Source organism: Choloepus didactylus, chromosome 12, assembly GCF_015220235.1.
Source record: "Choloepus didactylus isolate mChoDid1 chromosome 12, mChoDid1.pri, whole genome shotgun sequence".
Classification (NCBI taxonomy): domain Eukaryota; kingdom Metazoa; phylum Chordata; class Mammalia; order Pilosa; family Megalonychidae; genus Choloepus; species Choloepus didactylus.
In genome coordinates this window covers 84,053,073-84,067,777 of record NC_051318.1, presented here as the reverse complement: position 1 = coordinate 84,067,777, position 14,705 = coordinate 84,053,073, and the positions used below count along the sequence as shown (strand labels likewise).

Here is a 14,705-nt window from a genome sequence, read left to right as displayed (position 1 = left end):
ATTCTTCCAGCTTGGATAAGACTCTGCTGAGGTGGTTTTCCTACAAGGGGAGGCCTTTGTTACAGAAAACACTCTAAGCATAGTTCAAAATGGTCACTTCTCCCCTTCCCCTTTTCAAGGGGAGGGAAATTTTCCTCCTATCTTCATCATGAAAATGTGTTGTTTCTGGAAGCAAACTGTCAAATGCTTGGTAGAGCCCTAAGAATGGTTCCCCAGGATATATTAACTCAAGCTAGTTCACACTCAGTAGCCATCAAATTGTGAAAATTACCATTCTAATGTTTCTTCAAGATATTGGCTCCAGTGGCTTTTGCCTCTAACTTTTCCTGTCTTTCCAGATTACCAGATGGTGGTTTGCTCTGTGATAACAATTCTCTGATGGGTCTAAGAAAAGTCACTGTATTTAGCATGACTTACAAACTCTTTATATTTCAGCAGTAAAACCAGAAGTCCTATTGCATTTTTGTTTTTGTTATTTGTTTTGTTTTTACAAGTTATCAGTGTACTATATACATTGTATATTGAATTTTCTAATTAATATATCTTAGAGATTTACCTTAATTTGTGGCTGCTTAAATTCATTAATATTTACATTTTCTTCTATTTATTCAATAAATCTTTACTAAATATCTTCTATGCACCAGGAAATGTTAACTCTCTGGGTTTAGAACAGTGAACAAACCTGATAGAGTTCTCTGTTGATTGTAATCTAAGGTGTTTCCAAAATTTTATTGGTGTAAATAGCATTATAATTTCAAATATAATTTAGTATTATTTTGTCATTTTATTTTTATATCATATATGGTTGTGCCAGTTTGAATGTATTATGTTCCCCCAAATGCCATTATCTTTGATGTAGTCTTGTGTGGACAGAAGTTTTCAGTGTTGATTAGATTGTAATTCTTTGAGTGTTTCTTTGGAATGCACCCCACCCAGCTGTGGGTGATGACTCTGATTGGATAATTTCCATGGAGGTGTTGCTCTGCCCATTCAGGGTGGGTCTAAGTTGATCAGTGGAGCCATATAAATGAGCTGACATAACAGAAGGAACTCAGTGCAGCTGAGAGCGAACTTTTGAAGAGAAGCCACAGTCAAGAGGGACACTTTGAAGAAAGCACGGGAGCTGCAGATGAGAGACAGTTTGAAGACGGCCGTTGAAAGCAGACTCTTGCTCCAGAGAAGCTAAAAGAGAGGACGAATACCCCAAGTGCAACTAAGAGTGACATTTTTGAGGAACTGCAGCCCAGAGAGGAACATCCTGGGAGAAAGCCATTTTGAAACATGAACTTTGGAGCAGACACCAGCCACATGCCTTCCCAGCTAACAGAGTTTTTCTGGACGCCATTGGCCATCCTCCAGTGAAGGTACCCGATTGCTGATGTGTTACCTTGGACACTTTATGGCCTTAAGACAGTAACTGTGTAATCAAATAAACCCTTTTTTATAAAAGCCAATCCATTTCTGGTGTTTTGCATTCGGGCAGCATTAGCAAACTAGAACAATGGTGTTTACATGCAAATTAAAATCCTTATTCTATGGCTAAATTTTCAATTTTTTTTTTTAACTTCTATTTCTCATAATGTCTAATGCAAAAATATCTAGAAGCATGAGTAGGTCAGCCATGCACAGAATCTCTAAAATTTTTTGTGCATGAAAGGACTTCATCATTAAAGTAAAAAGACAAAATACTGAATGGGAGAAAATATTTGGAAACCACATCTCTGATAAGGCTTTAATATCCAGAATATATAAAGAAATCCTATAACTTCACACTAAAAAAGACCAACAACCCAATTTTTAAAAATGTACAGAAGACTTAAAAAGACAGTTCTCCAAAGAAGACATACCTATGGCTGAAAAGTTCATGAAAATATGTTCAACATGATTTGCCATTAGAGAAATGCAGATTAAAACCACAATAAGATATCATTTCACAAACATTAGGATGACTACTATTTAAAAAACAATGATGACTAAGTGTTGGAAAAGATTTGGAGAAATAGGAACACTCATTCATTTTGGTGGGAATGTAAAATGGTGCAGCCACTGTGAAAATAGTTTGGCAGTTCCTCAGAAAATTAAACATAGAATTACCACATGACTGGCAATTCCATTTTTAGGCATCTACCCACTGAACTGAAAGCAGGGAATTTATCAGATATCTGCACACTGACGTTCACAGTGGCATTATTCACAATTAAGAAAAGATGGAAGGCACCCTAATGGACCATCAACAGATCATGGATAAACAAAATGTGGTATATACATACGCAAAATATGGTACATACAGCCATCAAAAGATATGAGCTTCTGATCCATGTGACACCATGGATGAACCTTGAAGAAATCATGTTGAATGAAATAAATCAGATACAAAAGGACAAATATTGTATGATTTCATGTATAGGAAATAATTCGAATATGAAAATTTATAGACTAAGAAAGCAGAATGTAGGTTACCAGTTTCCAGTGTTGGGGTGATGAATGGAAATTAATTCATAAATGGTTGAAAGTTTGTTTGGGGTGATGGGACAGTTTGATAATAGATGGTGGTGATAGCAGCACAAGATTGTGAGTGTAATTATCACTTAATTGCATATTTGAATGTAGTTAAAAGGGGAAAACTTAATTTGTATATACGTTACCAGAATAAAATTTTTAAAAAAACATAGAGGCTTTGTAGAATTGGGCGGGCTTTGCTGTGCCCAGGCTGGCTGCGGAGGGGGAGGGGATGACGGTCAGTGTGAGATGTGCCCCTGCTGAGGAGAGGGGCATCAGCAGCAGCACCATGATAGCTTAACAGAAGAACCTTGAAGGCTCTGTGGGATTTGCAAATCTCCCAAATCAAGTACACAGAAAATCTGTGAAGAGAGGGTTTGCATTCACACTTGCGGTAGCAGGTGAATCTGTACTGAGAAAGTCAACATTTATCAACTTATTATTCCTCGGAGATTTGTATTCTCCAGGGTTTCCAGGTCCTTCCCATAGAATAAAAAAGACTGTACAGGTGCAACAATCCAAAGTTTTAATCAAAGAAGATGGTATTCAGTTGCTGCTCACAATAGTTGATACCCCAGGATTTGAAGATGTTGTGGATAATAGTAATTGTTAGCAGCCTGTCGTCTACTGCATCCACAGTAAATCTGAGGATACCTAAATGTGGAATCTTGAGTAAACAGATGACAAACGCCTGACAACAGGGTGCAGTGCTGTTTATATTTCATTGTTCCTTCAGGACATGGACTTAAACCATTGGATATTGAGTTTATGAAGAGCTTACATGAAAAAGTGAATATCATCCCACTTATTCCCAAAGCAGACACACTCACACCAGAGGAGTGCCAACAGTTTAAAAAAAACAGATAATGAAAGAAATCCAAGAAAATAAAATTAAAATATATGAATTTCCAGAAACAAATGATGAAGAAGAAAATGAACTTGTTAGAAATATAAAGGACTGTTTACCTCTTGCTGCGGTGAGTAGTAACACTATCATTGCAGTTAATGGCAAAAGGGTCAGACGAAGGCAGTATCCTTGTGGTGCTGCTGAAGTTGAAAACGGTGAACATTGTGGTTTTACAATTCTAAGAAATATGTTGATAAGAACGCACATGCAGGACTTGAAGGATGTCACTAATAATGTGCGCTATGAGAACTACAGAAACAGGATGCTGACAGCTGTGACTTACAATGGAGTTGATAACAACAAGAATAAAGGGCAACTTACTAAGAGCACTTGGGCATGGATGGAGGAAGAAAGAAGGGGACATGTAGCCAAGATAAAGAAGATGGAGATGGAGATGAAGCAGGTGTTTGAGATGAAGGTCAAAGAAAAAAATTCGGAAACTGAAGGATTCTGAAGCCGAGCTTCAACGGCACCAAGAGCAAATGAAAAAGAATTTTGAAGCACAGCACTAAGTATTAGAGGAAAAACACCATCAGTTTGAGGATAAGAAAGCAAACTGGGAAGCTCAGCAACATATATTAGAACAACAGAACTCTGAGAAACTTGGAAAAGAACAACAAAGGGAAAATCTTTTACACCCTCTATTGACCACCAGTTACGTATTAATTACCAATATACCTGCTTGGACATCAGTGTTTGTTGGATCCATTTAACCAGTTTGCACCGATTTTATCCATAATGATGGATTTAACAGCATGACAAAACTTATTATTGTATTGTTGTTCTTGATGGAGATTAACATGCCTTAAATTGTCTATGGTTGTTGTGTACTTACAAACTAACAGCTCTAAGTACCTTTCCTACTTTTTTTTCCCTTTTTTTTTAAAAAAAAGAACAGATGTCTTCAATTTAATGCAAGACAACATTTTACTGTTGTACGATCATGTTCTGGCGGTTTGATTGTTTACAGGATATTCCAAAATAAAAGGACTCTGGAAGGTTTTCATTGAGGATAAATTGCCATAATATGATGCAAACTATGCTTCTCTGTGATAATTATAATACAGAGGTTCTATTCAATGTTGCATTTACAATAATGTAATTTAGTCTAACACAGTTGACCCTATTTTTTGACACTTCCATTGTTTAAAAATACACATGGAAAACATACTTATATACTTACACTGCACGTAGAGCTTTTTTCAACAACCTTTTTGTTTGTTGGTTTGTTTTGGGTTCTTTAAAGATATACTATTCTCATTTAGTGCCCCCTTTAGCCAGAATCTCATTACTGCTTAATTTTTGTAATAACATTTAATTTAGATATTTTCCATATATTGGCTCTGCTAAAATAGAGTATAGCATCTTTCATATGGTAGGAACCAACAAGGAAACCTTCCCTTAATTCCTGTTTTACACTTTATGGTAAGTAAGAAGGAGGAAATGCATTTATAGGTCATTTCTACGCAAAACTGCCAAGCTAACAACCAGCCTGTTTCTACTCATGTGCAGTCTCTTTATTTTACTAGAAATAGGAATCATGGCCTATTGAAAAGAAAAAAAAAAAAAGTCACCATCTGCATTTAGTTGTGTTCATACATTGCATTTCTACATTTTTGTTTGTATTGCAAAAATTCACATAATAAACAAAACTTGTGATGTAAAAAAAAAACAAAACAAAAACAAAAAAAAACATAGAACTGCACAATGCAAAGAGAGAATCCTAATATAAACTATGCGCTGTAGTTAATAGTAATAGGGGAAGGAACTTGCAGGTGTGTGTGAGTGTGTGTGTGTGTGCACGAGTGTGTAGACAAGGAGGTGGGGGCAGCTGAGTTAGAGTCTCAACTCCTTGGACCCATTTGCTATTCCCTTCTTTTTTGCCCACACCTACCTGTTGGCGGTGGGCTTTCTATTGCATTTCTTTTCACTCATTTCCACAGCTTTTTAAATTTTAGGGATGGGGGTAATAGGAAAGGCAGGAAAAGGGAAGGGAGGAGAGTAGTGGCAGAAGAGGACATGGAGATGAAGAAGAGGATTAACCTAGAATTAAGGAACAGAGCCCCAGAAGAGGTAACAGAGTTAGTCCTCAATAATTCCCACAGTGTCAATGGGGAAATTGAGGGCCTGAATGACACTTTTAAAGAGCTAGAGTTTCTGCGTATGGGTAATGTGGAACTAAATTCACTGGCCCGGCTTCCCAGCTTAAATAAACTTCAAAAGCTGGAATTTAGTGACAATATAATTTCTGGAGGCTTGGAAGTCCTGGCAGAGAAATGTCCAAATCTTACCTACCTCAATCAGAATGTAAACAAAATCAAAGATCTCAGCACAGTAGAAGCTCTGCAAAATGTGAAAAATTTGAAGCCTTTACTTGTGTAACTGTGAGATCACAGAACTGGAATATTATAGAAAAAGTATTTTTGCACTGCTGCAGCAAATCACATACTTAGATGGATTTGATCAGGAGGATAACAAAGCACCAGATTCTGAAGAGGAGAAGGAGGTGGATGGAGATGAAAATGATGGAGATGAAGAGAATGATGAAGCTGGTCCACCTGAAGGATATGAAGAAGAGGAAGAGGAAAATGAAGAGGAGGAAGGCGAAGATGAAGGTGAAACAGGCTCAGAATTGAGAAAGGGAGAAAAAGAGGGCCTAATACTTAATCATAAAAGGAATTCAGGATGAAGAAGGTGATGATGACTACGTTGAAGAAGGAAAAGGAGGAAGAGGAAGAAAAAGGTGTCGAGGGGAGAAGAGGAAACAAAATGCTGAGAATGATGAAGAGAAAGGAGGAGAATAGATTAGTCTAAAACTAGATTCTCTAATGTTTCTGGGTTTGCAGTAGAGCAATTACATCTTTGTTTCTACATGTATGATAGCTTTGCCTACTGAACATAATGTGCAACTTTCTGTAGGAAAAGTATTGTTTTACTATTTTTGCCTTTTTAACATTCCAAATAAGATTTATTAGTCTGTTTATAAACATATTGTATGTAGAGAAAATTTTCATTGATCCCCATTGTGAAATTCCCTAGCAGTTACTTGGAATCTTAATATTTCTAATTCAAGTTCACTGTATTAGTCATTTATAGTGCATAATTAAAATACGATAGTGTTTGCACAGGTTTAGCATAGTGCATTTCATTCATACAGTTTTAAATTATTTATAAACTAATTGAAATCACAGTAGGCTTTAATATGAAATGGCAATAGTTTCTTGAATGATACATTGTTCTTTTTTTTGTTTTTTTTTAGAGTTGACCCAGAAAACTTTAGTTCAAATACAATGAGTTTTTTTGACTAAGAGTATTTTGATACTTTTTCTCACGTGTAACTTGGAAAGTGGAAGCAGAATTGTCAAGGTTCTATTCAGCAATAGAGTTAATGGATTTTGTGGAAGCTTCTGAAACCTCTGTTAAGCCTGGTAACTGGTAAGATTTTTATTTCTCAAGGAGAATTTGCTTATACTAACTTCAGAGATAGGCAGGTAAGCACCTTTTTCTTCAAGCTATAGATCATGACATGCCAGGGGTTTATTTTGTTTGGTTTTAGGTGTGCAATCTTTTTCTTCTTAGAAATTCCTTGTGCCGGTTTGAATGTATTATGTCCCCCAGAAAAAGCCATATTCTTTGATGCAATCTTGTGAGGCAGACATAATAGTGGGGATTAAGTTGGAATGTTTGGATTTGGAGATACGCCCCACCCAACTGTAGATGATAACTGATGGGATATTTCCACGGAGGTGTGGCCCCGCCCATTCGGGGTGGGCCTTGATCAGTGGAGCCATATAAATGTGCTGACTCAAAGACACTGAAAGGAGTGCAGCTGTGAGTGACGTTTTGAAGAAGAGCAAGCTTGCTAGAGAGGAATGTCCTGGGAGAAAGCCATTTTGAAACCAGAACTTTGGAGCAGACGCCAGCCACGTGCCTTCCCAGCTAACAGAGGTTTTCCGGACGCCATCGGCCATCCTCCAGTGAAGGTACCTGATTACTGATGTGTTACTTTGGATACTTTATGGCCTTAAGACTGTAACTGTATAGCCAAATAAACCCTCATTTTATAAAAGCCTATCCATCTCTGGTGTCTTGCATTCTGCAGCATTAGCAAACTAAAATATTCCTTTATGATCACCTCCCCTTCTTGTTTCACTTCCCTTCATTAAGGGAAAGGAAGGAAGGGAGGGAGGGAGGGAGAAAGGAAGAAAGGAAGGAAGGAAGGAAGGAAGGAAGGAAGGAAGGAAGGAAAGAAAGGAGGAAGGAAGAAGGAAAGAAAGAAAACTTGTAGATACCCAGGAAAACCTTTAGCCTTCTATCAGAACCACTTTTTCAGATCTGTCTTAGTTTTAAACAACCAAGTGAAAGAAATGGAGTATTTTCTCAGATACAAATATTATGACCAATAGAGTTTTACACAACAGGTTCTGTTTAAATGTAAATCTCTATTTGTTGACCACATGTATAGACTGTATTGGTAGGATGGAGAAAAAGAAGCAGGGGAGGCTTTTGGAAGCAGCATCATTGTTCTTCAAAAGTCAGAACAATTGCCTCATTGAAAATTAATGAGACATTCAAATCAATATTTTTAAATTGGCTTCCCAAATGATATGGATACTACTTTCCAAAGTATTTTTAACTTTCAATTATTTTTCCTATAGTTATAAAGCAGAAGCAGATATTACAGCATGTAATTGGAATATAGTAGGCAGTTGGAAAATTATTTGAAACTATGTCAATATTAAAATTAAAATTTCTTTTCTAATGGATGTCCAGTAATAATATAAAAAATTTTAAGATAGGTGTGGGTGTGCATGCATGTGTTCCTTGTATGGCTAGTAAATCAATTATAATGAGTAGACAAGTACATCTTCCTTTTTGTCATGGAGGCTCCACTCAGCTATCTAAAAATTTTTCCCTTTGTTTTGAATAATGCAAATATTTTGTAAGTTTGTATCAGAAAATTAATTGAAGTTATGTTTAAATACTAGAACATATTTCAATTACTGAGTATAATTCTACTTTTTATTTTTTTTTTATTTTAAAATGTAGTCACTGTGGTTTTAAAGCAAAAATTATGATGTTATTTGTGGAGGAACTAGAAGAATTACCCAACTGAAATAAAATTCCTGGGATAAGTTTGGTGAAAGGTTTAGACTCTCCAAAAGACTTAGCATTTTGCTCCTTTTTACCATGCAATGCCTCATTTTAGTCAATAAAAATTTTCATTGCATAGTATGCCAGATTATAAAATACTTACTTTTAAGATTAAATCAACATACTGACTTTCTTATCAGCCATCTTATTGTGCAATCAAAAACAGAATTCTTTGGTTTGAAAACAACAGCCTCCAGATAACTTTTAAAACTTATTTAGCTTCATGGGTGGTATTTTTATGCAAGTAAGTAAGGGGGGAGGTTTATATTTTTTAGAGGTTTTTGGTCCTATTTTAATGCTCTTTGTATGGCAGTACATTACATAGTGTGTTAATTTCCTCAAGAATCTCTCCTTAAAAAACTTTGAAGTTAATACTTTTGTGCAACTATATTTTGAAAAAAGCCATGACAATGTTAAAAACAATAAAAAAATAGTAAATTTATAATGATATTGTTTCATCAGGTGAAATGAAGTTACTTCAGTAATGCAAATTGTAAATAGTAATGACAACTCTGTATCTGAGGAGGGGTAATGGAAACTATACTCTCTGAATGATTTTTTTGGAGCTCTACAACCTCTCCAGTTAAAAAGAGTAAATATTTTTCTGTAGGATCAGGAACAAGCCAAGAATGCCCTTCTCACCATATTTATTTAACGTTAAGCTGGAGATTCTAGCAATATGCAATAAAAGAAGTGAAAGCTATCGGGAGTGAAAGGAAGAAATAAACCTGCCTTTATTCAAGGATAACATGATAATCAATGCAGACAATCCTATGAAATCTGATAAAAAAACTTCTAGAAGCAATAAGTGAATTTAGCAAAGTTCAAGGATATAAGATCAATACACAAAAACCATTTGCATTTTTAAATAGTAGCAATGAACTTTCAGAAATTAAAATTAAACAAAAACTATAACATTTGCAGAGCATCCAAAAACATTAATATTTATGAATATACATGACAAAAGAAGTGAAAGACCTATAAACTAAAACTTTTACAAAGCAATGCCTGCAGAAATTAAAGGAGATGTAAATAGATGGAGAGGTTTATTGTGTTTAAAAATCATTAAAAATTCAATAATCTTAATTCATTAATCTCACTCAAATGATCTGTAGATTCAAAAACAATCCAATTTAAATCCCAAGAATACATTTTAAGAAAAATAACAAATTGACTCTAAAATTAAATGAAAATGCAAAGTGTGTAGATTGGTAAATGTCTTAAGCCTTTCACTACCATATCATAAAGCTATGGAAAGCAAGATAGAATAATGAAATCAAATAGCTAAAGAGCCAATGGAACACAGGACATAATCTATAACAGACCCATACATATTTGGCAACAATGTTAATGCAGTTCATTGGTGAAAAACATCTTTTCAATAAATCATGCTGGGACACTTGTATATCATATGCAAACAAACAAAAAAAGAATTTTGATTCATACCTCACACCACACATAAAAATAAACTCAAAATACATCTTACCTAAATATAAATTCTAAAACTTTACATTTTCTAGTAGAAAACACAGGAGTAAAATCTTTCTCAACTTTGGGTTATTAGTAGCCAAACATTTATTAGATAACAACACTAAAAGCATGATCCAAAAAAGAAAAAAAAAACAACTAAATTCATCAAAATTAAGTTCTGCTCGTCAAAAAACAGAAGCCACAAACAAGAAGGAAATGTTTGCAAATCACATATCTAATTATGAACTTTTACTCACAGTATATGGAGAACTCTCTAAATTTAGTAATCAAAAAAACAGAAAAGTGAGCAAAAGATTTGAATAGACATCACATATGTATGTGTGTGTGTGTGTGTGTGTGTGTGTGTATCCTGGCAAATAAGCACATGAAATGATACTCAATGTCATTAACAACTAAGAAATGCATAATTAAATGACAATGAGATCCCCACTACATACCTCCTAGAATAACTAACATTACAGTCCCTTCCAAGTGTTTGTGTGAATGTGGAGACACTGCAACTCTCACGATATACTCGTGGTGGGAAGGTAATGTGGTATAACCACTTTGGGAAATAGTTTGTCAGTTTCTTAAAAGTTAAATATACTCTACCCATGTGACCCACCAATTAACTCCGAGTTATTTTTCCAAGAGAAGTGGAAGCATTTATCCAAACAGGAACTTTAGCACAAATATTCATAGCATCTATATTTGTAATAGCCAACATTTGGAAATAATCCAAATACTCATCAACCAAAGAATGGACAGGTATAGTAGGGAATATTACTCAGTAATAAAAAGGAATATACTATGTACACATGCCACCACATTTCTGGTATTAGGAAGGAAAGAGGAAAGGGATGGGAAAGAGAAATAATTAAAATAATGTGAGACATCTGGTAAATAGAGTGATGCAACCATACGCTTGTAATACACTTAATATGGAAAAATATGGAAAAAGGGATAAATCCTGCTGTTTACACAGCCAGTGTCATTTCTCAGGACTTTCTTACTGAGTAGATTTTCCTCATGTTGGGTCTCATTTTAGTGAAAATTATACATGATTTTCCAAATATCAGTATCTTAATTCAAGCCACCTATGTCATTTGGTATTCAACTTAACAAAGAGTAGCCATTTCCATCAAAATAGGCCAAAACTGTTGTATTTATGGATAGATAAATGGAGAGCATAAAGGATTTTCTAGAGAAATTTTAAATCTACAAAATATTTGTCTATTAGCTAAATGTAGAACTAAATCCTTACTTAAGGTGTGGCACTATTGTGATCATTATCTGCATGAATTCCCAGCTGTTTCCCATACATTTCATTGCTCTCCTAATTTAATTCTGATTTGTCCTTAATCCCACATCTTCTTTTTTGATTTTTTCTAATTTTTCTAGAAATAATAATTTTTCTAGAGTAGACCAGAAGTATCTGACCCAGAATGGGCATATGAGAAGTAAATATTCTCATTTCCTTCACAGTAAAAATGTCATCATTTTGTCACAGTATTTGATTTAAAATTTAACTTGTAATAAAATTATCCCCTAAGGTTCTTAGCATTCAGAATTATTGATTGGGAGTCTTTTGCAAGTTTGCTTCTTTCCTCTTTTTTTACAGAAACTTAATTTCCCATCGATGGAAAGATTTTGGATATTTGCTTTACTGTTTGTAATAAAAATATTTCAAAAACTTGCCTAAATATGGATTTTTTTTCATTCATCCTGCTATACTGATTGAGTCCTTTTAAACAGAAAATTCATGTCTGTCTTCCTCTCAATAAAATTTAATTCTATTATTTCTTTTAATATTTCCTGTTCACTGTTTTCTCCATTTCCTAGGGAATTTTTTAATTTCCTGTGAAGTCAATCTGTCAAATTTTGGACATCCTCAGCATATTGTGAAGGATTTTCGAGAAGAGTTTCTTTAGAGAGCACTACTATCTGATACACCACACTCAAGGGAAAAATGGTGCAATGGGTCCTCTTGAAAGACCTGGCATATAGGTGTTCCAGTTAGAGTAAACTAAAGAACTGGAGTCTGTCTTCCATGGAAATTTAAAGGGTATAGCTGGCCTGATAAACTGATTTAACAATGGGCTGAAGGAGAATTTTTGCTACATTGTGCTTGGCAATTTCTCTTCAGGAAAAATGTGAGGAATATTGATGAAAAATAAAACACCACTTGGAGAGTGTTATCATGGGGTCATCTCCTTTCTAAGAGGGCCACTTAGAGAAGCAAAAGGACATCTACAGCAGGGAAGGTGAAGTTATCCTTGGTGTGTTGGGGCAATATGAAGAGTTTAGCATTCACACATTTAAATTGGACAGTCTGTAGGTGAAACATTTTCTGGTTTGAGAGATCTCCTAACACACTTTTACTGGAACTATCAATATGCATATCCATAGGTAAAATATGACTATATATACACTAAATAGCTAAATCTCTGTCAAGAAGAAATGAAATTATGCAGTTGGTGATTTCACTTCCAGTTTTCATATTGTTTTACATTTTCTGCAAGCATATATTTTTATGTAATAATATAGGAACATGTAGTTATTTAAATGTGAGCAATGGCAGTATTTTATTATTGTAGAAATTCTTGAATATTATTTTTTGTAACAGTGAAATCAAATTAAGCTTTCTGGATGCAAATTTACAATACGTATCAGTACCCTTAATAGTCTTCATATATTGAAGACCAACATTTCTACATTAGAAAGAGAAAATTTGAGATAAGAATATATTTAAATAGAGGAACAATTATCTTTATGTTAATTTAACATGTAAATATAGAAACAATCTAAATATTTAACAAGATTTTGAGCTAAGCTAAATAATATTGCATAATCACAGGGTGGAAATGTTTTTGAAGCACATTTAATGGTATGGAAAATGATCAATACTTAAAGATAAGTTTAAATGATCAAATACTAATATTAAATTTTAAAAAAGAGTATAGAAACCTATAAAACAAATGTTGCCTATTTTTAATACCCTACTACTACTGCTACTACCACCACTTATAAAAATAAAATGGAAATGACCAAAGAGAGAAAATTTGGGGAAATATCTTTAAATGTAAATAGTACTTATCTCTGAGTTATTTATTTACTGGCATTTTTTTCCCCTTAAATTCATCCTTTTTGTTCTAATATTTTTTAACTTTTACAAAAATATTTTATGATAAAAGTTAGATTATTATATACAACATTTTATATTTCTCGAGATCTCTTACAAGCCTTTTATATTTCTTAGGTTACACGTTTTAGAATTCAACATATAAACTAGGAAAGTAAAAGGATTAGGATTAATTTAAAATACGTTGTGAAGATAAATTGTTCTATAGATTTAAAATGACATGGAATAAACCACACCATTTTTTAAAAGGGACTTGCAGATGCAGGAAGGACAGGGATAGACTTGATGACTTCAGAGGCCTTTTGGTTTCCCTAATGTGTCCATCTGTGATGATAAAAGTCCTTTATTAATAAGAGGGACCTTCTTCCCTAATTGGAAATTTCTTGGCCTGCTGTTCTGAGTTTGTTCAGAAAAGCTGGCAAAAACACTGGTGTCACTTCTGTTTATTTCTTAAGTACTCTTGTAAATAATTGGGAACAGAGCTCATTATCTATAATCTCTAGTAGAAAATATAGAGAATTTTGTTTTATTTGCTGTACTCCAGAATATAACATGGTATGTATATACATATTCATACTCTCCAGCCCTACTGGTTCTCCCAAGAGAATGGTCTCAACAGTTGATGTGTATAGTAGTATACCATATATGGAATATTTCTTTCAGCGCTTCAATTTATCTGAGATTTGCATGTCCTTATTTAACATGTTCCTTGTTTCTGTTATTATGCAAGAAATCATGCCTGATTAAGTTCAGACAGTTTTCAAGGCAGGGGGTTTGTGTAATTGCGATCATGCTCTGCAGGTTTTTACTTAATTGTCATCTCCTTTGAAACTAGATTAAAGGATTTTTTAGAGTGTGCTGATCACCTGTTTGTTCATTACATTAATTTAAGTTGTCTTCCTGCTATTTGTCAAAAACCTACCCCCAGGGAAATTTGGTGGGGTCATTCCCCCCCACCCCACCCCGCTATCCTATTTGCCCAAAGGCATTGTATCACTTTGACATGCAGCATCATATATCAGTGAACTCCATAACTTCCTTCACATATCTAAGATGCTAAAAGCTCCAGAATAAGTTTAGTTTCTAAAATGTAAATCTTGAAATGGTGTCCTACAGTGTCTAGCAAAAGCATTAATTGTATTTGCATTATAGTTTCTCAATTTGTCCCTTGGGATAACTGTATGTACTCTTCCGATTCATGAGTCAGAATTTTAAAGCATTCAAGACATGATTACCTATGAAGGGTATTCTCTAAATGAATGGTGAATTTCTTCTTGATTCATGGTTTTATAAATCAGAGCAATGCAAGCAGAATCACTTTTTCTATCCAAAATATGTAATAATGAGAATTTCATTTTCTGACCCATGGTTGAATACTACATTTTCTATAAAAATGACTATAAACACCATATTTGTTTAACTGAGTTGTAAATTAATATGCATACTTATAATTTATGTACCTGGAAGATGGAGATTAAATATGTGACAATGGTAACGGAGCATAAAATACTTTGTTTACTATGAATTATTAGA

At 34.3% G+C, this 14,705-nt stretch overlaps 2 pseudogenes; both read left to right on the top strand.

Annotated features, from left to right (window-relative positions):
• Nucleotides 1-2,731: 2,731 nt before the first annotated feature.
• LOC119506901 lies at nt 2,732-4,054 on the top strand (annotated as a pseudogene).
• A 1,371-nt stretch (nt 4,055-5,425) lies between these two features.
• LOC119507297 lies at nt 5,426-6,210 on the top strand (annotated as a pseudogene).
• Nucleotides 6,211-14,705: the final 8,495 nt, after the last annotated feature.